This window comes from Nerophis ophidion, linkage group LG17, assembly GCF_033978795.1.
Source record: "Nerophis ophidion isolate RoL-2023_Sa linkage group LG17, RoL_Noph_v1.0, whole genome shotgun sequence".
NCBI lineage: Eukaryota > Metazoa > Chordata > Actinopteri > Syngnathiformes > Syngnathidae > Nerophis > Nerophis ophidion.
The window spans coordinates 4,062,129-4,069,246 of NC_084627.1; positions in this window are offsets into that span (position 1 = coordinate 4,062,129).

Below are 7,118 nucleotides of genomic sequence, written 5' to 3' on the forward strand. Positions count from 1 at the left end.
TATTGAATTATTTACAATCCGGGGGTTGGTGCTGGGGGATAAGGTTTGGTTGATATCAGCACTTCGGTCATCAACAATTATATCATCTGAGAAATGGACATTGAAACTTGTAGGTTTGACTTCGTAGGATATGTACAGTGAGCATAGTGAGCTCAGAAAGCATAAGAACAAGTATATACATTTGATTATTTACTATCCGGGGAGGATGATAGTCTAGGGTTGTAGTTGCTTGGGGGTGTTCTTTTAGTGCGGTTTTGAAGGAGGCTAGAGATGCACTTTCTTTTACACCTGTTGGGAGTGCATTCCATATTGACATGGCATAGGAAAATGAGTTAAGACCTTTGTTTGATCGGAATCTGGGTTTAACGTGGTTTGTGGAGCTCCCCCTGGTGTCGTGGTTATGGCGGTCATTTACGTTACGGAAGTAGTTTGACACGTACTTCGGTATCAGGGAGGTGTTGGGAATTTTGATAAATGTATATTTAAAATGCTATTAAGGAGCATATTATAAAACATGCTGCTTTTACATAATCAACATAATACAGCAAAAAGGGTTGGACACAATTTTGTACAGATGCATGATTTTCGGAGGAAATGTACTGATTTATAGAAACTTGGTTCCGATTGAACGTACACACGCTGTGAGAATGAGATATTTGTAAGTGTTTTTTCTTAATCCATAGTCATGTTTGAAGCAGCTTGTGTTTTCATGTGAACTCTTTGGGTTTTTCTTCTTATGTTCGTCTTTTGTTTTGTCTTTGTCGGTTCACAGAGTTGTTTTGGCCAGCTCATTATCTGTTTGAAAGTAGCAGCTGCATTTTACCGTTTTCGTTCTACATTAGCTGACTCTTTTCGTTTGAATTTAGACCTCGCTTCCTGACGCTGTAGTTGCATTGTAAGGGCTGGTCTCCTGTAGCTTCAGTAAAACTTTGCCAATTGCTATTATGTCTTAGTGGTCCTTTTTACTCGACATATATGTCATCCTAAAAAACTTGGGATTGACTTGTATTTTATTCTATGAGAGGAAGACTGGTCACTCGCAACAGTACGAACGTAAAATACAATATCTACCGTTTTAGTATTTAGGGTATAAAGTGTACCACTAATACCACATTGAACACACCAAAATAAGTAACTTACCTTTGTCAGATGCTCATAATTATGAATTATGTAACAAATGTTATTCAGTTACTCAGTAATTACTGAGTATGTATTAATTACTGAGTAGAACTTGAACGTGTGATAGATGATATAGAAGAATTGTCCGACTGTTTTTGTGGCCATGAATGCATCACTGGCTAACCGACATAACACGTGTTTGTTTTGGTGACTATCTCATTTTGTTAGATAGTATAAGTTTGTGGCTGATGTTGTTTTGGAATACTTACGGTGGACAGTAATCAGGTTTGCTCCATAAAATTATTTTTAATGCCCTGCGCCTCTTTAGCTCAGAGGTGAACCGTCCAGTGTGTAACCATTGCTTCCTCCACACAGAGTATGAGACACTTAGTGTCACCTCTCTGCCTCTGCTGCCACCTTATGAATCCGACACTTTGCTTTAGTTTCTCTACGGAAGGGAATATTAAAAGAAATTGCAATATTGTGAGAAAAAGTTGTCTTACCTGACTTTTTTAGCAATATTCTGAAAATGTTTTCATTTTATTATACAAGTAAAATTGATGTCATTTTACTAAATTGGCCCTAGTGTGTGAATGTGAGTGTGAATGTTGTCTGTCTATCTGTGTTGGCCCTGCGATGAGGTGGCGACTTGTCCAGGGTGTACCCCGCCTTCCGCCCGATTGTAGCTGAGATAGGCGCCAGCGCCCCCCGCAACCCCGATAAGGAATAAGCGGTAGGAAATGGATGGATGGATGGATGGATTTACTATATAAAAGCTACATTAAGTACGGGATTATATATTTATTTTTATATATATATATACAGATAGTTACTAATGTGAGAAAAAGTTATCTTACAAGAATCTTCTAGAAATATTTCAATAAATATGTTATTTTATTGTTTAAAGAAAAAGATTGTCATGTTTTGTGGTCATGTTCTGTTTTGTTTTGGATTCATTGGGCACTTTTGTTTGGTTTTTTTTGTCACCTTGCCAACCAATCAGTTCACCTGTTCTCACGACTCACGCACCTGATTCACTTGGACTCATGCCCCTGTTGTCAATCGCCACGTCACCATTTAAGCCTGCAGTTGCCAGGCAGTCAGCCTGGCGACATCACCTTCTACTCACTCTCGAAACACCCTTGTTACCAATGCCGACGATCCATGTTCCTTTCTCGTTCCAAGTTAATTTTTAGTTATTCAAGCCATAGTGCAAGTTTTTGTTTTATGTCCATAGTTTTGCCTTAGTGCAAGTTTTTTGTTTTCATAGCCAAGTTTTGAACCTCGTCTGTGAGCGCTTTTCGTTTGTTCCTTTTTTGAGTTATTAATTAAAAGATGTCCTTACCTTCACGCCGGGAAAACAAACCTCACCGTAGTCTACGCCTTGAGAAATATATATGCCATTTGACATGATTTAAATCAAATATATTGTGAAAACAAGTTTTTAGGGGAATATTCCGAGCAAAATTAATGAAACAACATATAAGACAGAAGGTTAGTAATATTGTGAGGGGAAAAATGGTCAGGGTACAAGAATGATGCTTAATTCTACCAGCAGGGGTCACTGCAGTTTGTGCACAGTGCCTGTGGCCTTTTTACTCTTTCTACCGCTCCCTTATTGTTCTCAATGTAATATTTAGCATTTCATGTGTTTTAGAAATGTGGTTACGATTTGTGCCATTTGTCCCCCTCTCGGACTACTTTTTTCTTTTGTAAGAAAAATACCTAAATAAAAACATGTATAACACACACACTAATAATGATTTACCTATGGTTATTATTGTTGTTGTTGTCATTTTTTCCAAACTAATTCATTAAATCCCAAGTTAGTCCATCCATCCATTTTCTACCACCCGGGGTCGCAGCTGCATTTGAGTGAAAGGCGGGCTGCACCCGGGACAAGTGGCCAGCTCATCGCAGGACCATCCCAAGTTAGTGTCACTTTTATTCTTTTATGTCTCAAGTTTATTCACAATACCATAAGACAATTACAACAGTAGTGAATATCCATTTAAGGATGGTGGTAAGTAAAAGTGTCCCCCAGATAAGCTCGAAGAAGCTTTTGGCAGGGGGTCCAGAGGTCAGTATATGCATGGAATGCTGAAACATGGTGGAAAGCACAAAAATGCTGTACAATAAACAGAGTTCTAAAGCAACCGTACACGTACATACATCCAGTCATTCAACCACTCACAACCCAACAGTAGTCTACCCAACATAAGGCATTAGACATAGATAGCTAATCGGTAAGATTTCAGTTTCTTTTTGAAGTTGGAGAATGAATACAGCATCCTGCCGGTTCCAAATCTTTGGTCCCCTGCATACAAACACTTCGAGTAGTACAAGCTAGTAGACAATGTTTACCTGATATCAGGTCAAAGTTACAAGTGTTGTGGGCATGCTCGGGACGATGCATAGGAACCAAGCTACAGAGCCTTAGATTCAGCCTGTGGATGACTTATTAGGTTAGACAAGCATTGTGATAAATATTAAACTCTGTCTGTCTTAGGAGGTGATAATTATGGAATAGATGTCGAGTGGGGCCATTAATCCTGGACCATCATATTTGGTTTTGCATGGGTTCTAATTCGTGAAGGTAGCTAGGAACTAACTGAACTTTGTATTTGTTTGATTTATTTTGGCAGATTCTAGTATTTTAGATCAAAGTATCCATTCTTTTGAGGGCTACAATCACACCACATTCAATGTTGTGAAATCCTTCCCACATACTATAACAATATGATACCAAGTGCAATATTTATCACAATATATTTAGTCTCTTCATATTTGTTTATAAAGTCAGGAAATATAACCCTGCACACAGGAGAACTTTAATAATTACCAATGTGTGCACTACTTACTATCTGATCGATACTCAAATTTGTCGTTGTGGAAGAGGATTGTGATCAGCGCACTGTTGGGCGTGGAATGTGACATACTCTTTCTGTCGTGCGGGTTCCATTGACCACCAAGGAAGGACATTCTTGAGCAGGTTTGACTCTTGTTTATTTTTTCAAATTTATCTTACCGTAGGTCAGGTCGCTTTTCAGCTCCTTCCTTCTCCACTGCTCGCTCTTCGGTCCGCTCTTCAGTCGGCCGCGTCTTCGTCTCTTTCTTGCTTACCGTCTCTCGTGCGCTGCATGTGCTGCGGGGTCTCCAACTCCTTCTGCCCCGTTCTCTCCTCCTTCTACCCTTTTATACATCGAGAGGAGATATGCTAATCGTGTCCAGGTGCGCGATCCACACACCTGATCTCGTTTGTGGCGTCGCTCCCGGCACGCCCCGCCTCGCCGCCATCTCGGGCCGGGTTCCAGCGTGCCCTGCCTGTCTGTCGGACCATCGGCTCCGCCTCTCCACAGTCGTATTGACCAAGACTTGGTATCCAAGCAGAAGAATAAGTGCTTATTACATGTGAACAGAAGTGTAGATATAACATGTTAGAACAGAAATCAAGCAGATATTAACAGTAAATGAACACACAGAAGAATAATCCATTTTCTCTGCTTGTCATTCATAATTTTGACAAAACAATAGAACGAGAAATGATACAATATGCATGCATTATCGTATATATGAAATGCTTTTTTTTAGTTTTTATAAACAAAAAGCATTTTGTGTTGAATAAATGATAAATGGGTTGTACTTGTATAGCGCTTTTCTACCTTCAAGGTACTCAAAGCGCTTTGACACTACTTCCACATTTACCCATTCACACACACATTCACACACTGATGGAGGGAGCTGCCATGCAAGGCGCTAACCAGCACCCATCAGGAGCAAGGGTGAAGTGTCTTGCTCAGGACACAACGGACGTGACGAGGTTGGTACTAGGCGGGGATTGAACCAGGGACCCTCGGGTTGCGCACGCCGTTAACTATAATGATATATTTAGAATTTTCTAATACATTTTTTTTATCCATTGCTGTTTAGAATATTTGGAGGTAACAAGCAACTGCTTGGAGAACTGCGCTCCCATGCTATCACCATTCAGACCACCATCCAAGAGCCACGACCGCCCCATGTCTACAGGACCCGTCCATTACGTGCATCCTCCTCCTGGTCCACCATCAGGGGCCCCATGCCCTTCTGCTACAAGTCCTTCCCACAGATGGGTGAGTCCCAAACACTCTTCTTCTTAGACTTAGACTTCCTTTTTATTGTCATTCAAATTTGAACTTTACAGTACAAATAAGAACGAAATTTCGTTGCATTAGCTCTTGGTCGTGCAGGATAAAAAAAGCAATAAGGTGCAGATATAAATGAATAGATTATTGTAGAGATAAATATATTGCACTTTTACATATGCATCCAGGTTTATGGATGTATGTTATATTGTCTTTTTTTATTCCAGCGAGTTAATCCATTTTGTCTTTACACATTTTTTTTACTTTTGATTGACTAAAATGAACAATAACTAATCCCACTGGAAAAGTATTTTATATGCAGTGAAAACTTGTACGTTGTGTAAAATGTCTCATTCCAAATTGTGATGATTTTCAAAACGTATCAAACAACTCATTTAAATAATGTAGAATTAGGGATGTCCCGTACAATGCTTTTAGTTTTCCAGCCTTTAGTATTGGCCAACACCGATACTCTTCAGCATCATCTACATGCTGCCGCTGGGTGACGTCATACGCAAATACGGTATTAGCTTTCACTGTTATGCTGATGACACCCAACTCTACATGCCCCTAAAGCTGACCAACACGCCGGACTGTAGTCAGTTGGAAGCGTGTCTTAATGAAATTAAACAATGGATGTCCGCTAACTTTTTGCAACTTAATGCCAAAAAAACGGAAATGCTGATTATCGGTCCTGCTAGACACCGACCTCTATTTAATAATACAACTTTAACATTTGACAACCAAATAATAAAACAAGGTGACTCTGTAAAAAATCTGGGTATTATCTTCGACCCAACTCTCTCCTTTGAGTCACACATTAAAAGCGTTACTAAAACGGCCTTCTTTCATCTCCGTAATATCGCTAAAATTCGCTCCATTTTGTCCACTAAAGACGCCGAGATCATTATCCATGCGTTTGTTACGTCTCGTCTCGATTACTGTAACGTATTATTTTCAGGTCTCCCCATGTCTAGCATTAAAAGATTACAGTTGGTACAAAATGTGGCTGCTAGACTTTTGACAAGAACAAGAAAGTTTGATCACATTACGCCTGTACTGGCTCACCTGCACTGGCTTCCTGTGCACTTAAGATGTGACTTTAAGGTTTTACTACTTACGTATAAAATACTACACGGTCTAGCTCCAGCCTATCTTGCCGATTGTATTGTACCGTATGTCCCGGCAAGAAATCTGCGTTCAAAAGACTCCGGCTTATTAGTGATTCCTAGAGCCCAAAAAAAGTCTGCGGGCTATAGAGCGTTTTCCGTTCGGGCTCCAGTACTCTGGAATGCCCTCCCGGTAACAGTTCGAGATGCTACCTCAGTAGAAGCATTTAAGTCTCACCTTAAAACTCATCTGTATACTCTAGCCTTTAAATAGACCTCCTTTTTAGACCAGTTGATCTGCCGCTTCTTTTCTCTCTCCTATGTCCCCCCCTCCCTTGTGGAGGGGGTCCGGTCCGATGACCATGGATGAAGTACTGGCTGTCCAGAGTCGAGACCCAGGATGGACCGCTCGTCGGGACCCAGGATGGACCGCTCGCCTGTATCGGTTGGGGACATCTCTACGCTGCTGATCCGCTTGAGATGGTTTCCTGTGGACGGGACTCTCGCTGCTGTCTTGGATCCGCTTGAACTGAACTCTCGCGGCTGTGTTGGAGCCACTATGGATTGAACTTTCACAGTATCATGTTGGACCCGCTCGACATCCATTGCTTTCGGTCCCCTAGAGGGGGGGGGGGTTGCCCACATCTCAGGTCCTCTCCAAGGTTTCTCATAGTCAGCATTGTCACTGGCGTCCCACTGGATGTGAATTCTCCCTGCCCACTGGGTGTGAGTTTTCCTTGCCCTTTTGTGGGTTCTTCCGAGGATG